The 21,746-nt window shown below is 42.3% G+C and overlaps 1 long non-coding RNA gene across 1 annotated transcript; it reads right to left on the bottom strand.

Moving 5' to 3' along the window:
• Window positions 1–2,879: 2,879 nt before the first annotated feature.
• Window positions 2,880–4,531, bottom strand: LOC142052159 (uncharacterized). The gene is made up of 3 exons (XR_012658744.1): window positions 4,350–4,531; window positions 3,575–3,753; window positions 2,880–3,226 (listed from the first exon to the last, which is right to left on the bottom strand). It is a non-coding gene; the product is annotated as an uncharacterized LOC142052159 (long non-coding RNA).
• Window positions 4,532–21,746: the final 17,215 nt, after the last annotated feature.

Here is a 21,746-nt window from a genome sequence, read left to right as displayed (position 1 = left end):
AAGTATCACCGTTTAACTCTGCAGTGATTAGTAAACCTGTTTTGGCCGGCTTGCTGTGGAAAGAAGCAGGGAGTAGAGTGAGGATTAAAGAAGGGGCTGAAGAAGAGCAAGGGAACCAAGTGGTCAAAAGGACTTATTTTTCTTTTCTGTTATGGAAGGTATATTCATTTTGCAATGACTTCAACATTTGCATTTTAGCTGAAAAGGGGCCCCTGTACTATCCATGCTGCAACTGTAGCAAAGCTCTTCAGATGTTATGCTACGGGGTCACTGTGGGTACTTTTGTTCATTATGCTCTTTCCAAGAGTTTACTGCGGTAGCATATTTTGCTGCTTTCCTTCAAAACAGTGTCTCAGCAAATATGAAGAAAGTATTAAAAAATAAAAGCTATAAAAGGAGCTCAGGTAGAGCAGGGAAATCTCTTAGTATGGCCATGAAGTGCTGATCTGTAACAACTGAGGCTTTGAGCACTGAAAACTTTTAATGTCCTTACTTCTAATCTAGTGCAATGCCTCTGTGGGAAGTGAACTCTTAAATCGGCACTTAATTCTGACAAGCTGTACTGAGGCATTGAAGAGATTTTTGTAAAGAAGGATGTCAGACAGATCTGTTTCTTTGCCCTGGTTATTGAGTTACTGAATTCTGAAATTAGTTGTCTACGTGTCCAGTGATATGATACTTTTCAGTCACTGGATAATTACCTCTGCAGAAAGAGGAGAGCAGAACATTATCCCCGTGCTCCTGTGTGTCCTCCTTTCTCAGCAGATTTGTAGAAGACTAAAGCCATTACCAGGAGTACAGTGAAGCCCACTAAAATGGGTCACCCACGGCACTGCTGACTGCCCTGTTTCCAACACATGGCATTGTGGCAGTGTGAAGAATTCCCTGAGGGAATATTTACTTGAGCTTGATTAGTTGGTAACTGTAACTGTTAAACCAATATACATTTAACATTGTTCTTCATTAAACTGAGAGACAGGGTGTTCATTAAAAAGAGGAATATTTCTTCTAAATTAGAAGAAATTGTAAATCAGACCAACTGCTTGCCTGCTAGACTCTTATAGCTGCTGTGCTGGAAGTGAGGGGATTCCGTGGGAAGAGTTTTTGAACAGCACTCAGGTGGTCAGAATAGTCTCTAGGGTCCTGTCCTGAAGTACTGCACTGCAGTTGTTACAGTAGCAGCAACTGATGTTAAGAGGTGCCTGGCTATGAAGAAGAGGACAGGGGGCACACCATTCATCTGTGTCTGCTTGGACACAGATCCTGGCTGACATTCAGAGCATCCCTGGGTTTTTTCACCCCAACTCCCTTTGCAACTCAAAAAGCAGTCAGCCCTGTGTCTCCTCAGGCCTCTCACCCCTCAGCTTGACATCTTCTCTAAATATCTGAGTCCAGCATGATAACCTGGGACATCTGATTTGGTAGTTGTAATCCAGTTTGCAGCTGTGCTCAATTAAAAGCTCCAATGTGAAGCTGTCCTCAGAGGGCTGCAAGATCTGATTGAGAGGGTAAAGATCAGGTTTTCTATCCTCTTAGCTTGGCATGTGAAGCTGTTTCTTGAAGAATTTAAACTATGTAATTGAGGCTTTTTGTTTTGTTTTGTATTTTTCTTGAAACAGGACTAATATGGAAATTTAAAGATCTAAGTGGTCCCTTCTGAAAGTTCCTAACATTGCTATCAGTATCATTCCTTTTTATAAACAGAACTGTTACAGTTCTAAGAAATAAAGTATTCAAAGAATGCACTCATAAAAGATTACGCATACAATGGAAATTTTTTAGCCTCAATGGGAACAGAAGGCTTTGTGAGAAGTGTTTGTGTGCAATGAACATAATGTTTAAATCAATTTTTAAGCTGTTACTAATGGAATACCACCCTTTGAATAAGGGGCTACAAGGCATGCGTCTTACAGATGCCCAGTGTATCAGTTCCTGCATATCAAGGCCCTAGGGGTTTAGAGTGTGAAACAACCGTTCAAAAAGAACCATGCTAGAAAGGGAGGGGAGCAGGGAACCAGCCTGAAATGCAGCTCAGAGTGATGTGAGATTTATTCCCTTAGGTCATGTTTTCTGTGGTTTCATCATATGATTTGGCAATTCTGCAGAGCTGGTGTTAAATACATCATATGGGAGCACAACAGAGGTACTTCTGAGCCTTGGAGGAGTTACAGAAAAGTAGTTACGTGACAGTTCTTACCTGTTCCAGTTTTGTAGTCCAGCTTTTGTTGCTATTGTGGTCTTCAGTCTGTTTCTCCAATGATGTAACTCATCCGACCACACCTTCAGGGGTTTCCTTTAGCGGGGCATGGCTGGTGACACTGCCCCTACTCAGAATTTTAGTAAAGGGTGAGGCCAGGGGCATCCTTCAGCTGCATCCTCCCTTCACATACATTACCTGCTGCTAGAAGCCCTCCAGGCAGACACCCTTCACAATGCAACCCCAGTATTGCTCAAATTTAGCAATACAGAAATACAGTTTAGGATGAATTAGTTATTCTGAAGGGTTCAGGGAATGGTTAAATGGGCACGTACTTTCCGGTCTATGAGTTGCTTCCAAATAATTTCCTGAGAGCTGTGAAAGTTTGTTTCTTGAGTCTGCTATAAGGTTAATTGCCAGACAATATGGATTCTTGGTCTTGACTCGATAACTCTCAGGCTTACAATGATTTTTCAGCGTGGGTGTGCAAATGTTGCCATTGTAGATAGACCTTCTCACAAACATCTACAAAACCTTGCCATCACAACGTTCTTTTGCACACACATTTGTTTCTATGAACTTTCATATTGCAAGCAAAATGAGACACACACAAAAAAAGCCACTAAGTAAATTTAGTAGTCTTTTATTCAAGGGAATGCTTAGATTGCACAAACTGTTGCACAAACGTTGCCCTGACCTACATGCTGCTGAGTATCTCTGGTATGAATTTATCTCTGGAATTTCCACTGGTTAGCAGAGTTCATTACATACTCATTTCAGCAAGGCTAACTCACTAGAAAACAAGCAACTGGGAAATACTGCATCTAGCTAGACCTTTCTTTGGTCTTTTTTTTTTGGTGGTGTTTTTTTTAAACTATCACTGCATCTGGTGAGCACATTCAGACTGGGGAGACCAAAAAAAATAAAAGCATAGAGAGCAAGTGAGAAGTTCCTGGAATGTTACAAGCTGCTGTGTCACTGGGAATGGCAAGGCAGGCAGGCAGAAAGCTCCTCTCTCCAAAGCTGACACTACAGTGGAAAAGTTTGATACTTATTAGGTAGTGAATTGACTGAAGCCATAACTTTGAAGTAAATGTACGGTTGCAAACAAATACTGAATATCCCACTCTCCTTAATTAATTTCTCCTCCCCTTAATTCTTATACCCTATCCTTTTTCAGATATGTTTTCTGAACTGTATTCTTTGAAATCTTATGGTCCAGATAGACTTATGTTTTGCAGACCTCAGGGCTACTGTACATTTTAAAACCACTTCAACTGTTTTTATTTTAGAGTGATGGTCCCACTTAGACAAAAAAAAACAGATTATTGTCTAATTACAGTTTACAGATGCTCCTTGGGATGAAGCAAAGATTACCTTGTATGCATTAAAAAGAGAGAAATTATTTTATTCTTCCATCAGCAACAAAGAGCTGTCCTGAATCCTCAGAGAGAGCAAAGCCTGGTTCTCATGCTGTCGTGTGCACCATGTTTCCCAAAGAATGCTGTCTTCTGGCAAATACAGCTCCTTTAGCATGGGAATGTATACGCTGTTACCTAAAACAAGAGGATGCATCGTCCTTTGAAAGAGCAGCAAAGCCTGAACCATGAGAACAGAAAACCTCAACCCACATCCTTCACACATGGACTTAGGCCATTATCAGGAATGCATAAGCAAAGTGCATCTTTTTCTAGTCTTCCTTTTCCTCTCCCTTAGAACTGTGCTCTCTGAGAGCTTTTCAAAAGGGCAAAAAAACCAAACCAAACTTAAGGGAGCTGTTGAGGGTGTCTATTCCGTATTGACCAAGTCTAACCTTTCCTTACCCACCCCTCAAAGGCCTGACCAGGGTGAGAATCAGACTTAAAATTTACTAATTTCTGGGTGTATTAATGGTTTAGGCCCTGATTCCCAGACCCACTGAAGTAAGACGAAAGGCTTTCCTTAATTCATTCTGATAAATGAATTAATTAAAGAAGGTTACCTCTCCTGACAGCTTAGGTATTCTTAAGACAACTATGTTGCATGGTAAGCAACAATTTTTGCTTCATGACAAAAGTAATGTTAAAAAGATTAAAACATTACTCATGCAGTCAAAGTTGAACACAGGGAAAAAGAGAGGAGATTAAAAAAGCAGTAATCCATGCAAACATACCTGCAGGTTTCTGTAAAATTATAATTTGGGGACCAATCCTCTTGTTATGAGTGCAAACTGAATAGATCCCATGAAGCCTGTAGAGTTCTTGTGGTGTAAACAAGTGTAGTTACTTGGTCAAGTGTTGTTCTTTGTCCCCACTCCACCCATGTGTTAGCAGCTGTTTCAGTAACCAAAAAATGAAAATTGTTCTGGTTTTTAACCCAAATGTGCATTTTTTGCCTAATGTTTTAAAAACCCAACTGAGTTACAGTGTTTTTTGGGTGTATCTGCATAGTGATGGTAGCTCCACCCAAGCTCCAAGCCACAGGGGTTGGTGACAGCTCAGACTGGCAGCCATTTGGATGCATGGCTGTGGTCTGGTAGCTTGGGCACCAATCCCACGTTGGGCGCCTGGGCAGCTTCTAGAGCAGCGCACATCCCAGGCGTCTGCAAACACAGGCAGAGCTAATTCACACTTGTCTGCACCTGAGTGCGTAAACATCCCCTCCGATGCTTTAATAGCCTCAAAATGTTCCAGTTTTGGTGGAGCGTAGCAGCTCATCATGAAGAGTTTGCAAATGCTTTTAGGGGAATCAAAGCACACTGACTTAATTTTCACTGAACATTAACTGCGGGCGGGCTCGCCGGCTTATTGACAGTGCTTGGCCGCGAAGGGCTGTAAAAGGAGGCTGTGCTGCGGAGTACCGACACACCATGCCGTGGAGTTAACTATTGCCACTGAATAGAAACCTTTAATTTCAGCAGATGCAGTAGCGCAACATCTGTTCCACTGCACCAAAGTGGCATTTGGGAGCAGAGGAGTCGCAGAGGAAGGCCTGGCTGGCCTAGAAACAGTTGGCATGCCAGTGGCTCACAAATCTCTGGTGCCAGCCAGCACTGGCTGGGTCACCAGGGGGGTTCAAGGAGGCTTCCACACGGACGTGTTCATGCGTGTTCATTAGGAAGTGCACAGACACTGCGGGGGGGGGTGGGTAGTGTGGGGCTATGTAAATGAGGGAGGCTTAATCTGTTGCTTCCCCTGTTGTTGCACAACTATTAGTCACACTGCAAAAGTTGCCTTTCGTAGAGGTGGGAGGCATTTATGTAACCAGCCCCGCCTGCTACCGACACGGGCCGCTCGGAAGCTGCCCGCGGAGAGGCGGAGGCCGGAAGTACCTTCCCGTGCCAAAGGCGCCGAAATGGGGCCAAAGAACGCGCGGTGACATGCTGAGAGCTCCGCTTGGGGGGGGGGGTGGCGGGGGCCAGGTGTGGCCTCCCGCGGCGCCCCGCGCCAGGCGGCAGCGCCGCCCCGCCGCGCCAGGTGGCGCCCTCCCCCGCCCGCAGGTGGCGCGGGGCGGTGCGGGGGCAGCCGGCCGGCGGGGGGGTGGGGTGGGGCTGTCTCGGTCGCCGCCGCCCTCTCCCGTCCGGAGCGGCGGCGGTTCGGGCTCAGCCGCAGGTTCCTGCGCCGGGGGCGTGCCCTGGGGCAGAGGCGCCCGGCGGGTGGCGGGGGAGCTGCGGGGCCCGCCTCCCGCTTCGCCTTCCCCCGGCCGGTGAGTCCGGCCCCGGGGGAGGAAGGGCCGAGAGGGATGGTCTGCCCGCGGGAGAATTGTTCCGTGTCTAGACAAATTCATAATACGGGGGGAGATGGGGAGAATTACTGCGGTAGCTATTCACCACGATTACGTCTAATCTCCTAGCGCTCTTCCTGATTTAAAGTCCTGTGGGGCAGTCGGAGCGGGTTGCAGAGTGACAGAAGGATGGGGCTGCGTGTCTTTTGCTCCAGCTGTGTCATAGGAGCCAGTGAAAGAAAATTTTCAGCTAAACAAAACGTGGCTCTGTCATTCAGGAAGAGATGTACCACCGAAATATGAGTATTTCAACAAAGCTTTTTCCTTGGAAAGCTTTGAAGATGAGGGAAGAGTCACTTTATGTACAGTCACTTGAGGATGCGAGACCAGGTTCAGATCCTTGTTCTGTCTGAGTTGGGTCTGCTCAGAATCAGAGCAGGAGCACAAAACTGAAATGCCAAATATAAAAAGTATACAATAAAATTTAAAATCCTATCAGAGTTTCAGAGATTTTGATAACTTCTGTTTATATGAAGCATCACTTGGCTTTAATTATATCTGAAGCAAATTTTACTTCGGTAATCTAGAGGGCTGCCATGAAATGGAATCATTGTCCTTCTGTCGGCTCTCATGGCAATGGATTGCTTTTTTTCCTAATTGTGGTGAGAGGGCTCTGGTTTCTTATCAGGCTGCAATATTTATGTATGTTCTACATCTGTTTTATTTGCTAGTTATTATAAAAGCTGAAGTAAATAAAGCTTGGTTACTTGACAGTTGCTTATGTGCAGATGGGGTACACTTTTCATAATTTTTAACAAATGTTATGAATGTATAAAGCGTGTAAGTTTCATTTTACTCTTTGGGTCTAAGGCCCTGAGAGACACAAGCATTGCTGAATGTTGCAGGCTCTTGTCTCAGTTTGCACTAATTTTACAGGGACTCTTAAGCACTCTACTGTATTTCCTAGAAAAATCTGAACTTCCCAGAAATGTCTGAGGTATTACAGTGGCAAAACAACTCAGCTTTGCAGACTTTTGCTGATTTTGAACTTGATGACAAACACAGATGCAAATGTGTAGTATAATGTCTAATACAGTTTAGTTGATTCCTCTCATATGTTTTTGCAAAACGCTCTTCATTGCTGCGGTTATCTTTCCTGTAACCATTCATAGGTAGGAGGCTTGTTAGTACTTTGCACTATTAATACATGTTCTTTTAATTTCTTTCAAGGCTAGAGGATTGAACAAATTCCTGGGGACCCGTCACAATGACTCCCCATAGCACTGTGAGGAGGTTGCTTCTCTGTGCCTTATAGTGGGCTCAGCAGTGAAATGGGAATCATGATATCTACGTATGAGAGAGATCAAGACTACGAGGTGAAAAATGTGACTGTAAATGCAAACCTTTAGGAACAGATGAATTGGCGTTATGAGGTCTAGAGCAATAGAATGAAAATCCCACCCTTCTATGGTGACTGATCCTGTTTCTCTGAAGCATTTTGGAATAGAAATAAAGTATTTTGCATGTACAGAAATCTACACAAAGGCTATCCAAGACTGTAAAGTGTCAGATGGGCCAAGCTCGCTAAATATGTGCAAGATTCCAAAAAGCACTTTGGAAAATTCTTATTTTCCTTCCACTGGCAACACTGAAATTTATATATCCCTGCATAAAAATGTTTATCATGCATTAAATTATTACTGTATGGCACTTCTAAAAATTATTTCCTTCCTCTCACTACTGCAAAAAGAAAGATTAACTTTATCTATACACACTAATTTTTACCATTGAAGCATTCAGCTTATACCCGGTGAATATCCTCTAATCGAAACACCATGTAAGAACATCTGTGGTCATGACCAAGTTATTTGGCTAACAGTAATTTCTACAGCAGTACATTAAATAGACTCTTGTCATTTCCATGGGATTTTTATAATGAGAACAAGGGTGGTGATTATCGTTTTCAGTTAAAAATACAATTATTTTTGTAACTTACCAAGCTTCGTCTTTCAGCTACTCATAACATTCACAGCTTTCAGGCAGAATTATTACATTCTTGCTCACAGACAATCAAAAAATTTATCAGGAAATTTTCAGCAGAACATATCCACCCTTTTTAAGTCACACTGGTGCCAAGTATTAGAAACTGCAGCCTCAATGAAGAGCGCTTCTACTGCTCCTACCAAAACATAAATGCGCACATGCTTATCTTGACAGTAATTTAGCTGCACGTGCTATAATTTGACTTTTTTTGTTGCTGTCGCTGAGTCCCAAACTTTGAAGAACAAGTTTTAAGTTATGAGCACTTGCCTAGATTTTTCAGTACCTTATTATTTGCACGTATTGTCAAGGACACAGGAAATACTGTGCTTTAGCAGCGTCTCTGTACTTACTTTACCTGGGCATGGTTGGCAAATTGCAAAAGGGAAGGAACAAATACAGTTCTTTTAAAATACATTCTCCACCTCTTATGTGTTTTGATGTTGGTCTTCCTTCTGTAATATTTAGCTCTGATTTTCAGAGTGCAGAGAAATACTTTTGTGAAATTCAAAGGTTACAGGTTCTTTAAAACTCTGACATGTTTTCACAAACACTTTAGGAAAGGTGTGAGTTTTGGTGCTTCTGCTGATGTACTCAGAAGAAGTGTTGGCATGAAGGCTCACAAGTTCTGTTTCCCACTTGGTTATCATCTGGCCATACAAATATTTCTGTTACACAAATAAATAGGCATTCCTTTGGGCTGGTTATTACAACCATTTCACAGATGGGAGAACTGAAGTTCCAGGAAAGGATTTGGGTTCACAGGGATATGGGAAAGGAAGGAATTGGCAGCTGAAACAGGATGCGGCTCCACCATAAAGCAAAGTTTTAACCCCATATGTCAGCTGTTTCTTTACCTCCAGGCAAATTACTTCATCAGTCTCTGCTTTCTTACCTGAAAATGGAAAGAAAAAAAGAAATGATTGAAAGATAATAACACTTAGTTGTTTAATATAAAGCTTTTCCTTTGTGTATTAGCCCTTTTATTTGTTGACTATATGAAGATGCCTAAGGAAGACACTGTGGTAAATTATAAGTTAACGCATTATATAACACAAAGTTCAAGTGCAGTCAAGTTCAGTATAGTCCATGTATTTTTCATATGTGGCTCTGTCCTCAAGTTTCAAAGAAATACACAGGCAAGCCAAATTTGAAGAAATTGTTTTTGGAGCCTTCACACTGAGAAACTTATTCAGCCTTTCCAGCAGCTTAGAAAGCCATGCTTTTGGAAGTTTTTATGTAGGTTCCACTTGTATTGATATTATTAAAGCTGTTAATCATTGCTTTTCCTTCTGGTCTGAATTAGAATGCTGCATCTAAGACCCTGCAGATTACTAACTGCTGAGTGGAAGGTGACTCTTGAACATGTATCCTACTTCTTTATTTTCCTTCTGCTGTCTCTCCAGTGTCTCAAAAAATCTTTTCTAGTATAGCATCTCTGCAGGTCCACCTAGTTTGTCCATGGCCTGCAAAAGATGAAGCAGGAACACTGTAGTGAGAAACTTGTTTCTGGTCTGTCAGTCAGTCCGCTTCTTGGGAATTTAGCTATGAGTTGAATATGTATATTCAAGTTTAGTAGCTCCATGAAAGATTTGGTATCACACGTATCCTAGGAGAGCTGTCATAGCCTGTCCCTGTTTCATTTTGGTTGTGCTACATGTGTAATTTAATAAATAAACATTTATTCGCAGAATGTAAATTTGGCTGAATCATTCTGCATATGTGAATCGTTTATTCTTGAACAGAGTAACGTTCAGTATTCAGTAACTTAAATATTATATAACCACTTCAAAACTTGTCCATTTGAAGGAAAAAAGAAAACACAATTTTCTTCTGGCCTCTTTCCTTCATTTCCGTAGAAACCTTCTCAACTGTGATTCTGCTTTAAAACACAAAAACATTAGCTTCATTTTATTCAACAGAGCTGTAGCTTGTGTTTATCAAAGGCATAGTAGAAAAAAATAAACTTTTACTGCCTTTCACTTCTGTTATTGTTTAGAACTAACACTGCTCTGAAAGAAGGACTCAACTTATGTTGTGTCACATGCAGCACCAAAGCTGTTTAGTAAATTTTTAGCATTTACAATACAGAAGCAAACAGAAAACCTGCTGCTAGAGACTTTGCAAGTGTCACTGAGTCACACTAGGAGTATTGGTTTGTCTGCCCAGACTCCCTGATACTGTCACCAATGTATGAGAAAGTAGATACTTCACATAATTTGCATAGCATGGGCTGTGTTTGCACACTCTGTGAATGATTATGTTTAATTGTGAGTCACTGAATGCAGTAAGCAGGGAGCTTCTTGGAGCTGCTAGGGTCCATTTTGCAAAACTAACTGCAGTGACTGCTGTTTGCAGATGTATATTTTTGCAGTTCTATGTTTGCACATGTGGGGATTTATATCAGGACAACAACAATCAGTCAAAATCTGCAGTACTAGATTGTGGAGGGACTTGTCTGATGTAAGATGAAAAAAGTTGCTAGTTCAGTAGCACAAGCATGATTCACTCATGCAAGCAACAGTGACCTCCAAAGAGAGTTGGTAGGGTAACAGGAAGAGGGATTTAAGTAGCTGAGTGTTTAAATATACATTTCCTTATTAGTTCTTCTTACTTCTTGGAAGTAGTAGTTTGATCATTTAACAACTGATGTTACAGTTGATGAAGAATCAGCTTTCATGTGCTTCCTACCTAGTTTGTCATCAGTTTGCTTTTAGCGTGAAAAGCTTGGTAAGTTCAAGGAAATGGGACATTGCTGTTCCCTTCTGTATCCCTGCAAGTACCCCCCTAGGCATGTACAAGGCCTCATACCTTTATCTTTTTTGGAGTTTTCTCACAGAACAGCAACCTGTCAGTCAGTTTGGCTTGCACGTGTTTCTGGTAACTGTTGTTGTTCTCTGGGACTAGCAAATTTGTGACTGAGTGTGAATAAAGAATCCAGTCTGTTTAAGCTAAACTGCTGTTTAATTCTAACAACAGGGGCAAAGTGTAACATTAGAGAAACAGGATATTAAAATTACACCAGGTTTGTACATAGTTCACCTTTCCAAGGGCCTGACTTTCCTCTTCCCAGCGTTCCTAATAGGTCAATCTTTCCCTAATTTCTCATATAGAAGAGTCTGATTTCTTAGTCTTCAGACGTAATCTTGCTTACTTTCTCTCAAGCATACTTCTTGAAAAATTCTTGAATCTCTGGATTCTGGCTCTCCCTGCAAGGACTGCTTCTCTCTTGGAAAAAACACTCCAGTTTGTCTATTACAGGTCCTGTTAAAAAAAGCAGAAAAAAGAAAAAAGACTTTTGCCTTATGTCTCAGGCATATGGTGGAGAGCATTAATCTAGCCTAAACTTCATTTTCCAGCCTGACTGTCCTGCTATTATATTAGTTCAGGATCTGTATACAGTTAGCAACACAATAAGTCAGTACATAGGATATGGGAATTATTATGGGCAGCTCCAAATCTGTTACAGAGAAGATGCTTGTTCTTTGCTTTGAGTCAAAAAAAGTAAATGAAGAAAGCAAAATATTATTAGCATTCACTCTCAAAAATAAATCAAAGTGAGGAAGGCGTAAATACTTACGTAGAAACAGTTTGCAATTGCTTAGTCTGTGATCTGCCTCCCTGATACTTTTCAGGCTGAGCATGGTATTTAGAGTATCTAAGTGATTAAAGATCAAGCCTGTTTGAGACTTAAAGGGATTCTGTGGGTTTAAGTCTTCTCTGGACACTTTGGGCTATCCTGTTGTGCTAATTTCTTCAGTTTCTAATGGTAGAAAAGTGGAATGTAACAGCTTCTGTGAGCTAAACTGTATGTCTGTTTTGGTACTGCTGGGCTCAGAAAAGCACAACAGGCCAGATGCATGTCTAATGTGGCTAAGCTCAACGATCCTGAAAATAGGATGTGGTTCAATCTAAAGCGAGAGATTTTAGCTTAATTTTCCATCCACAAGAGTTCCACTGTTCTGTTTACATTACTTCTCTGAGCCTGCCTCAGGCTGAACGCTTGGTACAGTTCTCTGGAAGGGGGTAATTTACCCTCTCCCTTCACAGCATATTTCTTTGCAAACTCTCAGGTCTCTGAGAGCCCCCTCTGTTCCCTCTTACTTTACCTTTGCAGACCTTGGCACTCTGCTAACTATTCTTTCTGGCCAAAACGTTCTGGATGTGGCTCCCAGCAGGGCCATTCAGTGCTGCTGTTGAGTCAGGCAAAGAGCTGAATACAAAACACGTGCTGCTCCTGCTCCTTGTTACACAAGCTATGCTTCTTGCCTTCCCACTGCCCAGCAGAACTTGCAGTGTAGCTCCTATTTAATGAAAACATCTGGCAAAAAAAAAATAAAAAAATTGTCTGTTATCAACTTAAGACTTTAAGGATGCTTTTTAAGCCATTCAGCTGTCCCGGAGTCCAGCTTACTTGATCCTCTGCTGCTTCAGTAATATACCTTTTGTTTCTGGAGCCTGATCCGGTTCTGTGTGATCAACCTTAGGAGGCAGGAGTAGGTAATGAATCGGAAAATGTTTTTTGTTCTTCCACTAAGCAATTACCTTATATTATGATATTCCAGAAATGGTACAGTCTCTATTCCTGAAACAGTATGATATAATAATACAAAGTGTACCATGTATACTGTTTTGCAAAATAGTGCTGAGAGCAGTATCCTCCTTTTGAAAATGTTGTCTGCTACCCAGCAGAAACTTGATGCTTTTCAAAGGCAAACATTTGAAAAAGTATCTTCATGTCATTGTAAGCAAGGTGGTTTAGATGTCTTAAAAGATAGGAAGACACTTACCAAGGGCAAAAGAAACCTCCAAAGTCTTTACAGTTTGAGAGGGCAGAGGTTCGTGGCTGGTGGTATTCAGGATAATGAAGAACTGAAGGCCTTCTGCAAGCGAGGCTGAGCACAATAATAAACCTTTAGCCCTCCACAGCAGTCTGGAAGCAACCTCAGGAACAGAGCACTCCACCTGCTCAGCCCAGTGGAGGGACAAAGCTGCTGCAAGCAGCCTTTGTGTGAGGAAGGGAGAAAAAAGTTGCAGTGAAGCTCAGGGAAAGGTCCAAAAGACAAAGTGAAGGTGCTCAGGCTAAAGGGGACCATATAGAGTGGGTAGTGAGGGAAGATGGTAGCAGATTAAAAAATACCATGAGATTTTTGAACCAAACATGTGAATGACACAGATAGGAACACTACAGGGAAGGGGAGAGGGCTCTATGCAATATGCACAGCTGTGAAATTGAGAACACCTGACTTCTACTGCTGGCTGAGGCACCATGACAGAATGTTTTCCTTGTATCTGATTATTCAACTATAATCTGGGAGCTTGTCTCATAGGGAGTATTCATATTATTTTGGTATTTGCTAGGTAAGATTTAAGAAAGGAATACTTCGTGAACCCATAGGTTCAGCAAAAGACTCAGTGAATTTGAGAAACACACTGGCAGACACATAGGTACTATCCTGTCATTTACCATGTATTTTTTTCCTGCAAAAGCAATTGATTGTACTTACTCCATAGTGTTCTTTATCAACCTTGGTCATTTTAAAGGCACTACATACATTCACAGCTCAGATTCTGTTAAATCATTTCTAAACTTTGCAGCGTTCTTGCTCTAAGCTCATAGGTACAAGGAAAATCCTTAATATTTTCCATTGTGTCAGGTGGGGCAGACACTGTCTAAAAATCAAAGCTTTCACTATGCCATTTCTCCTGCCAACATCTTTGAATGCTGAATGAGCTAAATTTCATATTTAGGAGCCAAAATAAATATTTTTGCCACTTACTGCTCAGTGTTAGTCTGATTCTACTCTAAGCTACAGTAAAGATGTTCCTGGAAAAAGAAATCATTGGCTGGTGGTCATCTTTCAGAATGTATTAGAAAGCTGGATGTATTCTGACCATCAGGGATAGAGGATTTAAGTGAAATTAGATCAAGAAGTTTTCTACAGTGTGTGTATGTAGATGCCAACATGATGGGGAGTTTTTATTTCAGGTAATATGAGCTATCTTACAATATATAGGCAATTAGTCTAGCTCCTTATGTAGGCTTTTTGTGTGGTCAGCAGAAGGTCAACAGTTCCAGAAGGCAATTTTTCTACTTAGCTTTGACATCTGTGCTGGGATCTGTTGAATGTCCCTGATGTGCCTGTCTCCCTTCATTGACTAAAGAGGAAGGTTATACAATCAGCCAAGTCTAGACGCCTAAGTGACTTAAGTGACTACCGTTATCTATGATAAATGCACCTGGTACTGTAAGTAGGTGTACATATGCAGCACAGAAAACTTGGAGAGCACAGAGAATGCAAAGTGGTGATATGCTGTGGCATAGATGATTTATTGTTACACACAGCACACAGACAACTTCTTGTCAACTGTGACTTATCCCAAATTTGTCTCATTTCTGCATCCTAGAACCTTGCCTCCCAAAGTGGAGGATAATCCTTTAACCCCATACACACCCTTACATGTTAGTGACAGTTGTTTCATCTGCTGTGTGATGTAGAACATTTGTAGGTATGTATGCTCAGACATTACCAGTTATGCCCCACATTCATGCTAAATTACTCTTTGTTCACACTGCGTCTATTTCAAAAAACATGTTCTTGGAAAGTCACAGTTTTCCACAGACTGTTTTGGGTAGTCTGCTGAAATGCTGGCTGCTTTTGCAGGTACAAAGTCAGCTGCACGGAATTCTGAGGTAGCGGAGAAATTCCTTCTGAAATAAAACCAAGCCAAAATGATGAAAAATTAAGCTTATATCTGTAAAATGTCAAAATCTGAATTGCATCTCTGACTTTCCTAGAACACAGTGCTCAGTTCCACTTAAATGAAGTATGGTAGACTGTGGCCCTTAAGAACTTAAGTGAAGTAAGGACAGGTGTCAGCAGAACTGCCACCTTGGACTTCCAGAGGGCAGACTTTGGCCTGTTTAGGGGACTGATCAACAGAGTCCCCTGGGAAGCAGCCCTGAAGGGCAAAGGAGTCCAGGAAGCCTGGACATTCTCCAAGGAGGAAGTCTTAAAGGCACAAGAGCAGGCTGTTCCCATGTGCTGAAAAGATGAGACAATTGGGAAGAAGACCGGCCTGGCTGAACAGAGCGCTTAGGCTGGAACTCAGGAAAAAAAAGGAGACCTCATGACCTTTGGAAGAAGGGGCAGGCAAGTCAAGAGGACTACAAAGGTGTAGTGAGGTTATGCAGGGAGAAAATGAGAAGGACCAAAGCCCAGCTAGAACTTAATCTGGCTACTGCCATAAAGATATTAAAAATTATTTCTGTAAATATGTTAGCAACAAAAGGAGGGCTAAGGAGACTCTCCAGCCTTTATTGGGTGCAGGGGGAGAAAGGCTGAAGTACTTAACCTCAGTCTTTAATACTAAGACCAGTTGTTCTCTGGGTACCCACCCAGCCCCCTGAGTTGGAAGACAGGGAGGGGGAGCAGAATGGAGCCCCCATAATCCAAGGGGAAATGGTTAGTGATCTGCTACACCACCTAGACACACACAAGTCTATGGAGCTGGATGAGATCCACCCGAGAGTACTGGAGGAATGGGTGGAAGTGCTCACCAAACCGCTTTCCATCATTTATCAGCAGTCCTGGCTAACTGGGGAGGTCCCAGTTAACGGGAGGTTAGCAAATGTGTCACCCATCTACAAAAAGACCAGAAGGAGGACCTGGGGAACTACAGGCCTGTCCGCCTGACATTGGCTCCGGGGAATGTTATGGAGCAGATTATCTTGAGTGCCATCATATGGCATGTACAGGGTAACCAGGTGATCGGGCCCAGTTGGCATGGGTTTAGGAAAGGCAGGTCCTGCTTAACTAGCCTGATCTCCTTCTATGACAAGGTGACCTGCTAAGAAGATGAGGGAAAGGCTGTGGATGTTGTCTACGCAGACTTTAGTAAAGCCTTTGATAGCATTTCCCACATCATCCTCCTGGAGACACTGGCTGCTCCTGGCTTGGAGGGGTGTACTCTTTGCTGGGTAAAAACTGGCTACATAGCCAGGCCCAAAGAGTTGTGGTGAATGGAGTTAAATCCAGTTGGTGGCCTGTCACAAGTGGTGTTCCCTGGGGCTTAGTGTTGGTCCCAGTTCTGTTTAATACCTTATCAATGATCTGGATGAGTAAGTTTGCAGATGACACCAAGTTGTGTGGGAGTGTTGTTCTGCCTGAGGGAAGGAAAGCCCTGCAGAAGGACCTGAACAGGCTGCATCGATGGGCTAAGGCCAATTGTATGAGGTTTAACAAGGCCAAGTGCCCGGTCCTGCAGTTCGGTCACAACAACCCCATGCAATGCTACAGGAAGAGTGTAGCCAGCAGGAGCAGGGAAGTGATCATGCCCCCTGTATTTGGCACTGGTGAGGCCACACCTCAAATACTGTGTTCAGTGTTGGGCCCCTCACTACAGGGAAGACATGGAGGTGCTGGAGTGTGTGCAAAGAAAAGCAATGAAGCTGGTGGAGGATCTGGAGCACAAGTCTTATGAGGAGAGGTTGAGGGAACTGGGGTTGTTTAGCCTGGAGAAGAGGAGGCTGAGGGGAGACCTTATTGCTCTCTACAACTACCTGAAAGGAGATTGTAGTGGGGTGCGTGTTAGTCTCTTCTCCCAAGTTACTAGAGAGAGAACGATATGAAATGGCCTCAAGTTGCTCCAGGGGAGGTTTAAACTGGGTATTAGGAAATATTACTTCACTGAAAGGGTTGTCAAACATTGGAACAGGCTGTCCAGGGAAGTGGTTGAGTCACCGGACCTGGAGGTATTTAAAAGGTGTTTGGATGTGGAGCTTAGGGACATGGGTTAGTGTTGAACTGGCAGTGTTAGGTTTGCAGTTGGACTCGAAGATCTTAAAGATCTTTTCCAACCTATACAATTCTGTGTGATTCTGTGTGGGTGGCAAATGCTAAGAAGAACAGGCTGTATCTGGCAGGCAGAGCGATCACTACCTAAAAAAAGTTACAGGTCTCTCTCTAGGCAATTTTCCTTGCAGATTTGTTTGATCTCCATTTATGCTCCAAGACAAGCATTTTGCATAGGGCTGAATACAGGTAAAGGTATATGTTGTACACTGTGGAGGAAACAAAAAGGAAAGGATGGACAGGTGCAGAGAGGGGAAGTGGACTGTTTAGGTCTCACTGTGCCACAGGCTCCAGCATTTTTACCCCACTATTACCTGCATTGTATATTTAGTGATAAACCCAAACTGTATCTCCCCATGAAAAGAGTAATGTCCAAACTACGCTATAGTTAGTCCTAGCCATGTGAATATAGCCTGGTCCTCTAGATTCCTTTTCCACTGTATTTTGTACCCTCCCTCAAAATTTCTTCTAGATTGAACAAAAAGCATATTGTTAGACAATATCTGCTAGCTAAAAGAATGGGGGGAAAACACTGAAGATGCAGGCAGCGTGGTTTTTTTTGCAGAACAAAGAGAAATGGCATCCAGTTATCTGGTATTTTTGTTCTCACTAAAGGCGAAACAATATGACAGGCTTAGCAATCCCAGTTTCATGCTTCAAAATGGCACCAGATCATGTTTGAAATAATGTCGGGGCAGCAAGAGGTGCCAGTCCAAAGGGGGCGAAACAGTGGATTTTATAAGACTTGGTTTTGATTTATGTAAAATGGGCATTTCCAAAGAAGGCTCAGGGGCAAGATTTAAACATAAAGGAAAAACAGTAACACTGGCTTATGAAGCCCACAAGTAGTTAGAAAGTAAGACAAAGACAGCAGTTTGAAGGAATGGCTAAGGTCCCACAGTGCTCGCAGCATGCCAAGCAGAGAGTGAGGCACTGGTTTGTTTGTGTATAGATAATACTCTTCTCAGTTGCCAGTTGAGGGGCTATCTGGTGAGTCTGTCCTCCAGATGTAATCATCACCTCAGGGACAGCAGCCTATGGTAACTCATAACCATCACCCATTTATAAACACAGGATCCAGGACAGTGGATTGCTGGACAGTGGAGATTCAGTTAAAGCTCAGAACAGCAACACATGGTGTGAGTTTTTTCTCAGTTCGTGGCGGAGGAGAGGCAAATGTGGATTCACACACAGCGAGAGGTTCTGAAACTGCAGAGAATTCCCTCACCTTAGTCTTCAGGTTTTGGTAGGACAACCCATATGTAGTGATCTTCCCTCCCTCTCCTTCCCCTCCTTCCCAGTTTGTCCGGACAAGTACTGCTCACTACAGGCTATTCAAATGCCAAGTTTCATGTTTTGTTGTTTATCCATCCTTGAATAGTTGTCCTGGAAAAACTTTCTAACAATGGGCAAAATGTTCAGTACATTTGTTTTGCACACACATAACTCAGAAATGTCTCAGTAGATTTTTTTTCCCCCCACCAAATGTTCAAAATCGCCTTTGGTCAAATACCAAGGATGGAAGATTTTGACCAAAACCCCTAATATTTTATGAAGTTAAGGGATTATTGTGGAAATTACTTGATAACCTATGCTAAGATAGATACTAATGTCAACTATAACATGTCAGTATCACAGTTGTGGTAGCACTATCTGACCCTGCTCTTCCCATAATAAGACCTTGCTTTTCCTTGCTTTATAACTTCATCAAACTTACAGTTTGGGCTGAAAATTTCCATGTCAGGTGTCTGCCCAAGGCTGATTATTTTGGAAAACTCAGTTCAGCCATTTCCAAAAATAAGACTAGAGGAAAATATGTTTGTTCTGACCATGTCTAAAAAGCTGTGGCAAACTTTTCCTTGAAAACCTCTAGAAGTCCAATGCCTTAAGGCACAGACGTAGCATTTTCTGAGGTGATGAGGCTGAAAGCAGAGAGGAAAAGCTTCATGTTGGTAATGTAACTTCCATTGTTCCACTCAATGCTGAGCACATATGGTCAAGTTATAAGCCTCTCAGAGAGCACTTTTTGCAAGGGCTCTGAAAAGACCTACTTGAATATAACAGTTTAATATTCCCAAAATCTATGTCTGTACAGGCCATTTTGCGCTTTGGGATTTGGCAAAACTTTCTTTGCAATTACAGCTGTGTGCTATGTCTGATCTAGGTAAGGACAAGGAAAACAGAGTTGAACCTGTATGGGGACAAGAGGAAAAGATTCAGAGGAAGGAGGGGAAGAAAAGTATAGCAGAGAGAACAGAACTGGTTGAGCTCATGACTCAGACAAGGGCAGAAACAGGGAAGGGGACAGAGAAGCAATATCTAACGGTTATGTGAAATACAAAGGGAGAAATTGGCACTGGTGGGGAAGGAGGCTGGAACAGAGAACTGCTGGAAATGAGGAGGCAGATGTGGTGGCAAGATCTTCGAGATGTGAACTGGGATTGCTGAGAAAAGGGGAATGAATAAGGCTAATGGATATGAAGAGGGGAAAAAGACACTAAAACTGGGGCCCATGACAGGAGACGGGAGTAGATAGGGAGCTGAACAAGGAGACAAATGTAAGTGATATTCAGATATAGAGCTGGGATGAAGGAATTATCTGTGGCTAGTCAAGGAGACAGGAATAAGGAAAGAAGATCTAAAGGAATGGAACTATGAATTCCTGAACCAGAAGATGGGTGCTAGGTTTGGAGTTCTGAGGAGTGCCTTCAGGGAATGGACTAGAGAAGGAAGAGAAACTCTGCAGACCTTGACCTAGACATAAGCAAAATACTTAGGAGAGAAAAGTTCATTTACTTGCTGCTTATTTTGCCTATGACAAAGCCCTGAAAGGTGAACAGGCATCTGAGGGTGATGAAGGAGGAGATGGGATATGCAAGGCAGCATGTGCTTCTCCCAAATCTCTAATCTCCCAGTTTCTGCAGGAGCAGGGTGTCCTACTCTTCAGGAGTCACTTTGGCAATTTTCATGGGTCACATCTTTTCTTCCCAGGACATCCCTGAACAAGCACTGGCATTATCCCTAGGGTAGCAACAGGCAGGTTTTGTCAGGGCCTTAAGCATGTCTTCCTCTTTTCTGTGGGTTTGGCTGCCTGGGCTTAGGATCTGTGGGTACCGCACTTTGCTAGTGCAGTGTCTGCAGCTGGCCTTGGATCAAAGAGAAGCCTTGATGACATCGTGCTCACTTTCCTCAGGAAGTACTTTTAAGCTGAGGGTTTTGCCCTTGGTTCTTGCCTGAGCTTTGTTGCAGTTATGCCCATGCCTGACCATGTCTCTTGCTCATTTACACCTGCACACTTGACATTATAGCTTGGCCTCAGACCTGCCTCATCACTATGGACTTGTATGGCAGTCAGGGCTCTTGACAGAACCTGGCCACCATCACCAGACCTGTTCTGCTCCTGTTTGGATGCTGTAGGACTGCCCCATTTCATGGTGAAGGCACTATGCTTGCTTGCCTTTCTATCACTCCTGCCTCCCCCTCCTTTATGGAGCAGCACCATCCTTGTTACTCCCTGACTGTTTTGAGAAATCTTCAGATGTCTCTGGACATCATGGAGGATGTTAGAGGAAATAGGACTTATGTAAACACATTCAGGGAAGATAGGCAGAGGCTGTGCCTGGACGCAGGCTCTTTGAGAGCCTGAGGTGGTACTGATACTGGAGTCTCAATACTCCTCCACTGTCAGCAACTACCTGTGAAATGCACTAACTTTTCTAATATTTTTTTTTACCATGAAATGGAAATCCTGGCAGAAATGCAAATATTTCTTTTCCTGTGGAGAATTAATGTTTATAACACTCTACAGATATATACTAAAGTAAGTTGTTATTTTATTGTTGCATGCTAGTTATCCACAGTGGGAAAAATGCTGTTCAGGTACCTATACAACAACACCTCTGAACTAGAAATATAAAAAACACACCAATTTAAATAGGGTAGGAAAATGAACCTGTAAGTAAAGTCTTAATATAGTTTGTACCAATCCAGCAGCTAAAGCTCACACATGAGGTTGGAGCCCAGTATGCTAAGTGCTGTGTGTTCTCACCTATGGAATTGCAATATCGGTAAATCAAACAAAAGATAGGAGGGTAAAAGATGACTGGGAGGTTCAAAGATGTGAAATCAACAACATCAAGCCATCTGAAAAAACAGATTATAATCCAGGTTTTCTGGTTCACATATGTATCACACTGACGACAAAGACATGAAAAATGTCATACTTTGAAATATCCACCATTTCCAGGTGGTCTTCGACCTTTACATTGTTAGTTATTTTTTGATAGGACAGACTAGGGGTCTGTCTTTAGAGGAATTGGAAGGGAAGGGGTTGGGGGTGTCTTTACAAATGAGATCAGAATGCAGAACTGTAAAACTACATGCTTTTCACTCTTGGGTAACCCTTTGGCTTGATTTGACACTTCATTACTATAGTTTTACACCACTGTAGTCGTGGCAGTAACATTAGAAAAGAGCTGGAATTAAGCCTTGGCAGATCAGGAAGGAGTGTTCTGAATGTGGCTAAAATTAACTGCATCTCTGAACATTTATCCTACTATTTTAGGGGTAAAATACTATGTTTTCATTAAAATTTATCATGTTGACACTTGCTTTACCATTGAAGCAGGAATGTAAATGTCACTACTGTATGTCAGCATTCATAAACTTGATTTCAGTAGAAACACAATACAGTGTTTATCTCCAATAAATATGAGCGGAGTGCCCAAGGCATTAGTGTCTGGAGTGAATCCTAATATTGCACATTCACATTGTAGTGCATGAAAGTCATTTGTTTCTGGCAGTACATTAGGGATTTAATTTATGCAGTAAACCAGGTTTGACATAAAAAGATAAAATATTATTAATAAATCCAGAGCACAGTTTGTGTCAACAAGTGCATAGCTGATTTAAAAAAAAAACAAACCAGTACACCTCTTCTATACGCTATTGTC

The sequence above is a fragment of the Phalacrocorax aristotelis genome, chromosome 1 (assembly GCF_949628215.1).
Source record: "Phalacrocorax aristotelis chromosome 1, bGulAri2.1, whole genome shotgun sequence".
Lineage (NCBI taxonomy): Eukaryota > Metazoa > Chordata > Aves > Suliformes > Phalacrocoracidae > Phalacrocorax > Phalacrocorax aristotelis.
Note: the sequence above shows the minus strand (reverse complement) of the source record. Positions and strands in the feature narration are given on the sequence as shown.